The following is a 13,394-nucleotide window of genomic DNA, read 5'->3' as shown; positions in this document are numbered from 1 at the left end:
AGGTCAGCTGCACCAACTCGGTTAAAAGTATCCGCCCTACTCGGAAGACCCGCGAGATGTCTAACTTCAGCGATCTGCGAGAAATTCTCAACAGTCGGCGTGAACGAGAAGTTGACAGCTACAACCATTTTCCCGCTTTCACAAACCGCGTAATGAAAACATAATTACCCGAAAAGTTCAAGCCAACCGGAATTACCAAGCTGTAACAACTCTACCTAAATTAAGTGCTTTAATTCTAAACCAGTGTCAAATCAAATCCCTAAGTTAAGAAGTGAAATGACCTTTATAAACCTAAGAAGCTCCTTTTGGAGTTTGATTTAAAGCTTGAGATTCTATATACAAACTTAAGTTTCTGCCCAAATAAGAGTTGTAAAACTTTTAAATTCCAACAACTTTTGTTAAAGGCACTTTGACCATTTCAGAGTGAAAGGAAGTCAAAAACAACAACCAAAGCCGGCTTTTCCTAAAGGACCCTGAAAATCTCTTAAGTCCTGAAATTCGAGTTTTCCTCCATCTTTGCAAGCTTTCATCTCCCGTTTTTCTATCTAAACTCGAGTCAAAGCCTTAATAGAAGTTGTAGTACCTCAAGAGTGTTCCAACTTTGTTACACTGACCCAGATCCAAATCAGACCCGAGCTTGTTCAAAATCCCGGTCAAAGTGAGGTAAACCAGTCAACCCACCCCGGATGCTTAAAAATCCTAAGTCTGGAATCCCAGATTTTTGCTAACTTTGGCCGGAAATATCTTTGAATCCTCTCACAATCAAAACCGACACCTTAAACAAAGTTTGAAGAACGATCAGAGTTGGGCAAGTTTGTTTAAAGGAGTTTCGGGAGTTGTGTTGAAAGATTCGGAGAAGGATCGCTCCAAAGCTGGTCGGGCTTGCTGCCCGAAGGGAGCCTCGACGCCCGCGCGCCCGAGCATGTTCGCTCGCGCGCCGTGCGCCGCGTGGCCGCCGGCCACCGGCAGCTCGCCGGCGCCCTATCACCAGCGCGACAGCGACAGGACGAGAGCCACGGCGCCCAACCCGCACCCACGACAGGACGGAGCGAGCGCAGAGCGAGCCAATCGCCGGCCGCGCGCAGGTCGCCTTCCGCCTGCCACGGCTCTGCTCCGCCAACCCTGTTCCGCCCGTTCGCCGAGAAAGCTGAGATGCCCCCGACGTCCCGCTTCTCCGCCCGCTCGCCCAACCCCCACGGTAGCCTTTCCGCCTCGCCCGCCCGACAGACCGGAAGCCCCAGACGCGCGCCGCCCAAGGCCAATCGCCGCCGAAGACCACCCGGAGCTCTGCCTCCTCCGCCTAATGGCGTAGTCGGCCAATGGCCGCCTTGCCCGCGCACTCGCCGCTCCCGGCCTTATCTTTTCCCTACCGGAGCCCCGCCTCGACCCTCCGCGCCACCCCGGCCCTATAAAAGGGAACCCCCTCACCGGCAATGCCACCCCTTTGCCACCGCCCGCACCGCGCCGCCGCTTTCTCCTCTGCGCCCTGCTTTCTCCTCTGAGCCACCGCTTTCTTCCCGCGCCGCCGCTGAGCTTCCGTGGAGCTCACCCCCTTGCGCCACCCCACACTCCGGCGACTTCGCCGCCACCCTCAAACCGCTTCTTCCAACACACCAGCCGCCCGCTCCTCCGCGCGGTACTAGAGCTTGCTTGTGTCCACCAGGAGCACGCCGCCGCCGGATCACCATCGAAGTCTTGCCGCCGCCCAAGCCTTCGTGCGTACAACCTTTCCGCCCCAGCCTGCTCCTGTTCGGCCCCAAGGCTTCGCCGGTAGATCTGGAGGTAAGCTACTTAACCTCCCTGTCTTTCCGTCTCGCCCGACCCCTGTCCTTTTCGTTTTGTCCGACCCCTGTCTTTCCGTCTCGCCCGACCCCTGTCTTTTTCGTTTCGCCCGACCCTTGTTTCGGTTCGCCTGACCCCTTTTCTTTTCGTCTCGCCCGACCTTTTTCCCGTTCGCCTCGCCCGACCCTGCCAAGTTCGTCGACCCTTTCTCCGCCTCGCCCGAGGGCTCGGTTGTAACTTTTTCCTTGACCCGAGGGTATCGGTGAAATGTTTTCGGGGATTCCTCTGTGTTGAGTCTGAGGACCTCGGTACGGTTTTCCTTAAAACCTGAGGGTCAGAGCCTAAGTTTTCCCCAATCTGACCCTCTCATCCTGCTCTCCACCAACGGAAGTTGAACTCCCCACCTTCTCTGTAGCTTTGCTACAAGTGTCCGTGTTAAAAACATGAGTGTGTTGAAATAACCATGTAAAATGTTTAACCCCTGCATTGCATTCCGTGTAGAGTTGAACCTCGCCGACGGGACGTACGAGCTTCATCCAGCACCGAAAAAAGACCCCGCCGAGGAGCTGCACCCCTTCGAAGGAGAGCCCGAGCCAGCGCAAGACCCCGAGGACCCGCAAGCTTTTTCTGAAGGCAAGCCCCGGTGCATAAACTCCCTGTTTTACTTTCATGCCACTTATTGATTACTTGATTGCGCATTTACGTTTCGAGGAGTTGTAATGGAACCTTAGATGCATAACTTAGTACCTTGTTTTTGAATACTAGTTGCTAAGACCGAGTAGTTGCATTGCTTAATAGGTTTCGGTAAAAGTCGAGTGATCTACTGTCACTCGCGAGTTGTAGGAGTTGAATGTTTTAGATTATCGCAACTATAAGGACGACGGACGGGGTCAGGCTAGTGTTCGATGCTTGGTGGATTGCCCCGTCTGTCTAAATGAAAATGAACTAAGGTCGAAACATGTCGGCGTTCGTGATCAAGTGTTTGAAAGTACTAATCTCATACCTAGTATGGGATGGGGAAACCTAGTACCTGACTGAACTGGGGCGTGGCATACCTTCCGGCTGTCGTTGGAACGTCGTTCCCATGGTGCATCATGTGGGTGCAAGTGCGGTCACAGTGCAGCAATAGGCCGGGACTGTGGAGCATTGCATGCCAAAGGAAGTTGGCCCTGACACGTGCCTAAGGGATCGATGGGGATGGCTGACAAATGAAGAGACCCTTCGTGGTGCGCGGATGTCGTGAGATTAGGTTTGCCATGCATGGTTAATAAAATTCAAATCGATTCGTCTGCCTCTCACAGATTGGGACTACTTGATCGCTATTCTGCACTGAGTAAAGAGGGAACATGATGATGATTTTAATCTTGATGTTTGTTAAGTAATTGCTTGGAAACCATGTTTGTGTATAAGTTGCTAATCTAGAACGAATATAGAACATAGAACATGAGCTAAAAGGTTGAAACAAAGGACTGACTTTAGACGCTTTTGGCAAGAAAACCCCATAGCCAGAAAGCCTTGCATGTCTAGGTCTCGGTCGTGTCTTTCCGACGGGTCAGTCTTGCTGAGTACTAGTTGCTCAGCCTTGTTGTGGCTAATATTTTTCAGGTAATGCTAATAGCTTGGGTGTTGGTACCACTTGGCCGACCCAGCTTCCTCCAGGCTGGACCGTCGAGTGGGATCCTTCGTCGGACGGCGAAGGAAGGAATTTTTGATGTCATGATCGGCTCCGTCATGAGGTCATGTATCGACGTTTAGCTTCCGCTAGTTTTATTTAATTCCGAACCTTGCAAAATTTCGGTTTGAATTTCCAAAAACTTTGATGTAATAAATCGTTGAACTATGTTGTCATGATGGAATGTTGTAATCTCTGTGCTGTCCACGGTTGTTGCGCTGTCCATGCAGCGTTAAACGCATGGGTGCCGTTTCTATAGCGAACGGTAATGATTGTGGACGCTTTCGTGAGTGCTGGCACGGAAGGTTCAAGCTGTGTTGTGTTTTTCTGCAGGTACACTAACAAACGTTGTGTTCGAAACGATGCCTAGTAACTCGACTAGTTATTATAGTGAGGGCCGTATTGTTGCCTTGCCACCGGCACTAACCACGTAAGTCCAAAGAATTTTGGCAATTATTTTTGGTTGAGAGGACGACTAGGACGTGCATGCATTCAGAAATAAAAACAAACTCGAGTACGTCGTAAAAAGTAATGCACCGCGTCAAGGATTGTCTAGCTGTCCTTTTTCCGACATGATAACTCTAGAAGATTTGTATAAGAAAGTTGTGCTAAAACTCCCAAGTAAAACTGCCACAAGGTACTACCATTTGAGTTAAGAGTTGTGATCAGTTTGGTGACCCCCTGTTGGCTGTTAGCCCAAAGTGCACACCAGCGGAGTTTCTGCTGTTTCGACCACCTTAAGGACCATTTCTGTGAGGAGTCCTTTAAGCAAAGTTTTTCAGAACTTAGTAAAGGACTTACTAGTAGAGTTTCAGCTTTGTTAAGTGTAACATCCGCCATTTTAGTCATTAAAGTGACTTTGAAGAGTTGGAAGCAATTCGAGAAGAAAGGAAAAAGAAATTGACCGAAAATCAAATTCGGGTCAAGTTTGGCCGAAATTTGAATTTTGAATTTGAAATTCAGAAAAAATTCGGCAAAAGTATAGAATAGAAGTGTAAAGATGATTAGAACTTAAGGGTCAAAAATTTGGAGTAATATTTGATCCTAAACACTCAAAAGAAATCAGAGAAGGAAATGAAAAATTACGTTTACTGTTCCCCGTACGAAAACGGGAAATCAGAAAAACGGCCTCCGAGTCCATTTTGGAAAGTGAATTTTGATAAATTTCTCAAATAAGTAAATCAGGACAACTATACCATGTTGAAGTATGAACTTTGGACTCCAAAATTTGGGTGTTGTTGATCAGGAATAGTGGAGGGAACCATTTTAAATAGAGGCCTAAATTTGGCACTTTGTCACAATAGGCGGCTTTGCTGGAATTTGGTTAAGTCTGGAAATGGTATTGAGTACATGACTTTAGAACCAATTTCTGGAGAAATTTCCTTAAAAGTGAGCAGATGTTTTTGGACATTAGTGTAATATGGACTATGGAGAAGGTAAATAAATTGTTTTTGTCCAGAGAAAGTGGAAGATTTGACTTCAAATTGGAGCCAAAATTCAGCAAATGAGCAGATTTCGAGCTCCTTGCTGAAATAACTCTAAGTCTGGAAAACATGATGAGTATCTATTTTTGAAACCGAATTCTGCCCAAATTTTCAAGTAAGTGAGCAAAGGCAACTAGACAGAGGTGAAGTATGATCCTTGGACATGTTTAATAAGGCGTTGTTGCTCAGAGATAGCGAAGGAATCAAAATTAAATCAAAGCTCAAAGTCAGCACTCTAACTGTTTCGGCCAACTCTTGAGCTGCATAAATTCTAAGTCTGAAAACAGTGTTAACTAGCAATGTTTGGAGCGAATTGCAGGAAAATCCAGTGCAAAGGTTATATAGTTTCTTGTGCAAAATGGAATCTTTATTGGTTGTAGAACACAAATGGTGAGTGGTTGGCCTATATGGAATACAATTGGGCTACTGAAATTGGTGCCAAAGAAGGGTAAATGACCACATTTGAGGACTGTCGAAACTGAATCGACAAGGTTTAGTTACAGGAGGTTCTGGCCGAACATCGAGCTTCAAAATCTAGGTGTTAGGGTGCTCATCTCGGGTAGAGGCCCATCTATCAATTGAAGTGCTCGGATTACTCTACAAGATTGCTTAAGAGATGTTCGAGAGATTGGGTTCGGATTTGCCGATTTTGAGGCTTGAACCTGTAGACTGGGAGGAGATAAAGGGAAGAAGACAGCAGGATCAGAGCAGAGCGGCAGTGCCGTGCTGCCGCCGGCTCTCGCGCACGACCGGCCAGCACGACGGCCACGTCCGTGCTCACGCAGGCGTTCAGGTTGTCGAGGTGGCACGCATGCACGGTGGAAGATCGCGACGTCGCTTCCCGCGCTTATCCGTCACCCTGCCGCTTTACATCATCACGAGCCGAGCTCAAACAAACCAACGCCCGCCGCCGGCCGATTCACTCACGTCATCGCTCCCCTGCGCGATTCCACCGCCCAAGGGTCCGCCCGGCATCTCGCCGACATCCCACACCCCACCTTATCTCAGCTCCCCGCCGTCGAAGCTTCGAATCGCCGCCATACCGGTCCGCCCACCACCACCACTGTCCTCCGGTGAGCCCTCCGCGCCGCCCCTTCTTTCACTCGTTTGGTCGGGTTTAGGGGGTGCTTGGGTCGTGTAGAAGCGTAGGGTGCGCCGCCGGCCGTCCTTGCGTCGCCGTCGTGCGTCGCCAGGGCCGGCCGAGGGCCAAGCCGCGGCCGCCCGTGGAGGGGCTGGCTCGGACCGCCTCCCGGCGAGCTAGCGGTGGGCACGGGCGCGCCTGGCCTGGGCGCCGCCGCTCCGGCCGGCTCGGCCGCCGGCGAGCCGCCGTTGGCCGGGGCCCCGTCCCGTTTTTCCTGCCGGCGTGCGCCCGACCTTGGCCAGGGGAAGAAGAAACCCCCTGACCGAGGGGGCCCGCCCGTCAGCCGCACGGAGAGGAGAAAAAGGAAAAGATGAGGGCCGGCCGCCCGTCGTGGGCCAAAGGAAGGCGTCGGCCCAGCTGGCCCGCGCGGCATAAAAGAAAAAGGAGGGGATTAGCAGGCCGGTCGAGTGTTGTTTGGGCCGGGATGCCGAGTTGCGGTAGGAGAGGCCCAGGTGGAGCGGGAGAGAAGGAGAAGGCCAGCGCCGTCTTGGGCCAAGGGGAGGCGACGGCCCAGCTAGCCGCGCGGTGTAAAGAAGAAAGGGAAGGTGGGCCGGTAGGTAAAAAGAAAGCCGTGGGCCGGATTGAGCAGGCCGATTGTTGGAGAAAGAAAAAGAAAAAGAAGAGATGGACCGGCCGGGATTGAGAAAGAGGAGAGAAGGGGGAACCGGCCCAAAAAGGAGCTGCCGCAAGAAGGCCCACTCGGGGAAGGTTAAAGTTGACGGGCCACTTTTTTTTCGGCCCGAGGAAAATGCCGGCCGTGGGCCCCACTTGTTAGTAGAGAAGAGAGGAAGGAGAATAGGAGGCCGGATGGGCCCTAGGTGGAAATGATGGTGGGTAGAAGCAAGCCGAGTGAGAAAAGTTTGGGCCGGGGGTTTTTGAATAAACCTTAGGTTTTCTTTTATTAGATAAATAGATTAAATACGATTTTCACCATTTAATTCACAGGAAATTCTAGAAGTGCCCAAAATTAGTGAAACCAATTTTATTAGGATTGTTTTATTTTCCTTTATGCATTAAAATTCTTAAACCCTAGGAAAAATAATAAAAATTCGGGTATTTATTTTAATGCCTTCCTTTTAAGGTAATTAAATAAATACTTAATCTTTATAAAATGTATAAAACTTGAAAGATGTTTTATTATCCACAAATCCTTATTAAGTCATAGGAAATAAGTTTTGAGATTAGAAAACAATTATAATGCTTTTAAAAATAAAAGAAAAGGTCTAAGTTAGGATTAGTAAAGGAAATAAAAATGGTGGGTTAATCTTTAGGGTTTTTTTTTGTGTGTTGGCTTGCAACTTTATCATGATAAATTGTATAGTCCTTGTTGGCTTGCAACTTTATCATGAAGGAAAGTTGTATAGTCTTGTATTCAAAAGTTTGCATCTCTAACTCTTGCATATACTGAATCGTAGACGTCACAACTCCTGAAGTGGGAATTCATGGAATTCAGCTGGAGATGGACATCATTCGCGAAATGTGGAGTGCCTCTTTTAATAAAGAAGTTTTCTGAAGAACTAACCTTTGTTGATCCCAGGCAAGCCCCCGTGCATTTATACCTATCTATTTTAGAGTCGTTATTTCATGTGTCCAATTATCGGTTATTTGCTATATGTATGCACTAAGTCTAGGAGTTGCTTGAAACCTATTCTCGTGTATAATCATACCTTGCTTTAAGGACATCTTTGCCACTTGTTCAAACCTTAGGACCTACCCAAGTCTAGAATTGCTTACTTGCTTACATGCTTGGTTTACCAACCTTAAGGAAAACTCTTAAGTCATACATGTTGTTTATGAAGGATAGCTTAGAAAGTGAAAGCGGACAGAAGCTAGAGATATAGTTCTGTCTGTTAGATTAATTTGGTTAAGGCCCGATTCGTGTCTTAACTGTTGATCAAGTGATAAGCATCTGATCACTTACTGGGTATGGGACCAGTAAAGCCCAGTAGATTAGTAAATTCTATGATCAGGAATGCTTCGTACCCGCGCTTGACTTGTGGAGATTGGCAGGGGTGTAGCCTGAAACTCACATGGAGATCAGGCCAGACGTGGGGTCCCATGTGGGGGTGCATCCCTGGGTCCGGGTAGTCGTATTCCTAATCATTGACTTTGCTAATCGAGAGGTTGTTAGTACGACCTGGACAGTCGTATAATGCTGGTGATCAGGGTACTCTCCTGCAGGATGTAATTAGATCCGGATCGCCGCAATTCTCGGTTATGAATGCACTTGATCACTGTTGAGCATCGTAGTATTACTTCATGCAATATAAAATCTTCTGTTGTCAAGTAATGTATGATTTAACAGCTATGGTTGCTTTTACTTCTGTTATCATTTAGAATGGTTAGGTAATGACTTAACTCAAATAAAAGATAAAACTAAGGCCTTACTCGTAGTAAGCTTTTTCGGCAAAAATTGTGTCAACCAAGCACACCCAAAAGGCTAACATGCATTCCAAAGAAAATTATTATATTGGTTAGTCGGGTAAGACTTGCTGAGTACCCCGTACTCAGGGTTTTCCCTTTGTGGTTATCTTTCAGAAGCTCCACAGGAGGCTACAGAGGAGGAGACCCCAAAGCCCTAGGGTATTGACCTAAGTCTCACAATACCCTAGAGAAAAGTTTTTCTACGCATCTTCTCCTGAACTATTTATGTTTAATCTTAGGACTTGTCTAACAATGCATCACTAAGTTTGTTTCAACTTATGTCTTGTAATAACTCGTACCTCTTAATTATGTATGTAAAAATGTAATGTTTGTTGATATTATCCCATCGCGGATTTTATCCTGATGTATGGTGATGAGGCACGCCGTGGATCCTTCGAGGAGTCCTAGGGACACTCGACGGACTACCGGACTTATGCTGTTTTAGGTGCGTTTCGGATAATTGTCGTTCCAACGGCGATTAGGCGCACTTAAACCAGCTTAAGTTGGGCGGTTCCGCCACATTAAGTCTCTGGTTTGGAAGTTGTGTTCAGTTTATCTTGACTCGGTCTGGAAAATTCCAACGGGTACAGTTAATGGGAATCTGAGATTATCACCTTGTTAGGTTCTGTTCTAGCCCTACCTTTGAATACCAACCTTGTTACATACTATCTAAAGAACATGCGGGTAAAATTTGAGAAGTTTTGGAGGAATACTTGCTGAGTTATGAGCTTTTCTCTAAACTGCCAGAAATCTGTTTGATTTCCAAGTGTTAGCTTCGTTTCTCACTTGACCTTTGGTTACAGATGGCGCAGCCCGTGCACGTTGCAGTCGGCACGGATGGCACCACCTACTCACGGTGCCTTCACTACGAGGGTTTTCCAGCTGTGTTGTGGGACACTCTGCGCTCTTTCGGGTATCAGTCGCCGCCGGTTTATGCGGGCCGTGCGTACCAGGACCACGGGATTCCGCGGAGCCGCGTACACGTACGGGTATCCCCGCCTCCGGATCAGCCACAGTGGCCGCTGTTGGAGGTAGTGGCTGAGGGACACACGCTCCACGACGCCTGGGAGTTCGCAGCCTTGCAGACCTTGACCTAGTTCTGCCGGGCACACCCTCTTGAGATCGTGCTAGACCCGATTGGGTTGTTCCTTGCCCGGGATACGAGGGACCCGGACTGGTTGGATCGTATGGAGTATATGGACTTGCTCGGGCTTATGGATCCTCAGCGCACGATTTTTGTTTCAGCTCGTTGCTTGAATGTGTTCTACAGGATGGTTGAGCTGCAGAGCCGAGCGATGGCTACAGTGATTGGGATGGCAGTGGCCAACCAGGTTGCCTTGTCTACCGTGCAGAGTGGCATGGTGGACCAGTCGCTCGAGCTGGTACAGACGGATGTTCAGATTGCTGAGATGCAGGACAAGATTACTCGTTTGGAGGAAGAGATTGTGGACATGGAGCACGATATGGAGATCTTGGCTGACCAGTTCTATGATGGGAACATGGAGCTGGCGAACGCCAATGAGCAGTTGCAGGAGCATCATGATGAGCTTAATGCCATCCACGCCTTAGAGGTGCAGCTGGATGAGCAAATGGCCCAGGAGGAGGAGCCTGAGGAGATCGAAGGCTTTTCGAGCATGGACTATGAGAATGCCTCACCGGAGCCTCCAGTTGGTGACGCTCACTATCTGGCCCTTAGCTTTGCCTCCGTGGGCAACCTCGACGACTTCTAGTTATGACAAACTAGGTTGAGCGGTTCTATTTTGTTTTTGTTTGTACTCCTCGGCGACCTATATTTTTGGCCAGTGATGTAATAGGTTAGCCTTGAGTTGAGTACTCCTCCTGTATGTAAGACCAGCAGTGAAATGATCTTGGTGAAAGCAGTTCCTGTTTTTCCTTTCACTCTTGACTCTTTTTCTGACCCTTGCGACACGCCGTGGATGCCAAGTTGTGTGGGTTTTAGTGCTGTGACCACGCAGCCATCTCCTTTGGGCCTGTCCAAAGCTGACCGACCCCGAGTCGCGAGGTCGGACCCGCTCGACCCCTCGCGAATGGTCTCCGCCCCGCCCGACCCCGGGATGAGAGGCTCCGTTTCGTCCGATCCCATGTTGGAAGGTCTCCGCCTGGTCCGACCCCGTGTTGAGAAGCTCTGTATCGCCCGACCCCGGCACCAGAGGTCGGAAATTAGTGGGACCCCGAGGATAAGGTTTTGGCTCGCCCAAGGGTGTGTGCAGACCAACCAGGAAGACACCGGATCTTGTGGACCCTACAAAACGTGGATCCAAATACCTTTCCGATCGGTAACAAGGATAAAATGACGCTGCAGAAACGGGCTAGTTGCTAGCTAAGATATGTGCACCTCTTTATAAGGATATGTGTTGTGCTGCAAAAGTTGCATTTGACGATTTAACGCATACAATCCCACATTTTATTTGGGATACTTCTGAGGTTATGGAACTAATGGGAAGGTGAATCTTGCAGATGGCGCATCGCACATGCTCCGGCTCCGTTCCCAGTGGCAGCGAGGTGCCTCCCCCACCTCCGCCTCCGACCACCCTCGAGTCGATCTTGGCAGCCCAGACCGAGCTGTTGAGGCACATCGCTCAGGGGCAGCAGCAGCAGCCCCAAGGAGGAAGGGCCCATCATCAGCCACATGTTGCTCGCTATGAGGATTTTCTAGGGACCCAGCCTCCTCTGTTTCACAAGACGGAGGACCCACTTGACGCTGATGCCTGGATTCGTGCTATCGAGTCCAAGTTCTCCCTTCTCACCGCATATTGCCCGGATGAGAACAAGGTTCGGTTCGCCGCGCAATAGTTGCGTGGTTCTGCTCTCCTGTGGTGGGAACACCACCACGCCATGCAGCCGGCCGACCACGTCGTCGGCTGGGAGGAATTCAAGATGGCGTTCAGGGGCCATCACATCCCTGAGGGTCTTCTGGAGCGCAAGCTCAATGAGTTCCTGGCTCTCACCCAGGGAGGCCGCGATGTCCTGCACTATGCGCAGGCTTTCAACGACCTGTGTCGCTATGCAGGCTATCATGCGGACTCCGATGAAAAGAAGAGGGACCGCTTCCGTAGAGGCTTGAGTTTGGAGCTCAAGGAAAGGCTGAACCCCATCAAAGTGGGTTCCTACAATGAACTGGTGAACCTGGCAATTTCCCAGGAAGATTGCATGAAGGCTCTCAAGGCTGACATGAAGAGGAAGGCCCCAATGCCGGCACCTAGCCCGCCTGCCCAGAAGTACAGAATGGTTCCCCCACAAGCGCCTCGCAGGCCTGCACAGCCTGGGAGATGGGTTGCTCGACCTCCACCGCAGGCAGCACCTCGTTTCCCCGGGTTCCAGCCGCAAGGGCCCCGCCCTGCTCTCCCGATGCCACTGCGCCCGGTCGCTGGAAACCGCTGTTTCACTTGCGGGAACTCAGGTCACTTCGCCAAGGACTGCCCCCGCAACCAGAATCAACGACCCGGTCAGAACAATACATCGGGCAACAAGGGGAAGAAGCCAAAGGTGCAGGTCTGACAAGGCAGGCTGAACTTCACCACCCTTGCTGAACTTCCAGAGGGCGCACCAGTGATGACGGGTACCTTTTCTATCTGTGATCAACCCGTCCTTATTCTGTTTGATTCAGGAGCATCCCATAGTTTCATTGGGACTAAAATCAGTGCTAAGTGTAGGTTAGATTTCTGTCACACCAAAGGTACCTACATAATCTCTACCCCGGGTGGAAAGGTAGCTTCACACCAAGTGAGCCGCAAAGTACCTATCCAGTTAGGGAGAACCCTCCTTAAGGAAGACCTGCTTACCCTTGGGATAGAAGGAATAGATGTTATCTTGGGTATGGATTGGATGACCCGACACCGAGTGACCCTAGATATCCCTGCCAGGGCAATCCATATAAATTCACCCAAGTATGGTAGCTCCACTATACACTTACCTCCCCGAGAGTGCCAAACTTCTTGTGCCTATCCCGTGTCTGAAGCCCGTTTGGAAGATATCCCAGTAGTGTGCGAGTACCCGGATGTGCTTCTAGACGATTTGCTGGGTATGCCGCTTGAGAGAGACATCGAGTTTGCCATCGAGTTGCAACCAGGTACCGCCCCAATCTCAAAGAGACCATATCGGATGCCCCTAGCCGAACTGGCAGAAATGAAAACTCAGTTGCATGATTTGTTGGAAAAGGGTTTTATTCGCCCAAGTACATCACCTTGGGGTTGCCCCGCCTTGTTTGTGAAAAAGAAGGACAATAGTCTGCGAATGTGTGTGGACTACCGACCTCTCAATGCGGTGACAATAAAGAACAAGTACCCTCTACCCCGCATTGATGTTCTGTTCGACCAATTAGCTGGAGCTAGAGTTTTTTCCAAAATTGACCTCCGTTCTGGCTACCATCAAATCAAGATCCGCCCGTGCGACATTCCAAAGACTGTCTTCTCTACACGATATGGACTCTACGAGTACTTAGTCATGTCGTTTGGGCTTACTAATGCACCGGCTTATTTCATGTACCTCATGAATTCGGTGTTTATGCCCGAACTCAACAAATTCATCGTGGTATTCATTGACGACATCTTGGTGTACTCGAAGAATGAACAAGAACATGCAGAGCACCTACATACTGTACTCCAACGCTTAAGAGACCACCAACTCTATGCCAAGTTCTCTAAGTGTGACTTTTGGCTGGACAGTGTTAAATTCTTGGGACACACCATCTCCAGAGACGGTATAGCAGTAGACCCAAGCAAGGTGCAAGAAGTAATGGACTGGAAGCCGCCCACTTCAGTTCATCAGATTCAAAGTTTCTTGGTTTAGCCGGTTACTACCGTCGTTTCATCCCTGACTTCTCAAAAATAGCTAAGCCAATGACGGAACTGCTGAGGAAAGGGAGTAAGTT

The sequence above is a fragment of the Setaria viridis genome, chromosome 3 (assembly GCF_005286985.2).
Source record: "Setaria viridis chromosome 3, Setaria_viridis_v4.0, whole genome shotgun sequence".
NCBI lineage: Eukaryota > Viridiplantae > Streptophyta > Magnoliopsida > Poales > Poaceae > Setaria > Setaria viridis.
The sequence above is the reverse complement of the archived record's forward strand: the minus strand, read 5'-3'. Positions refer to the sequence as shown.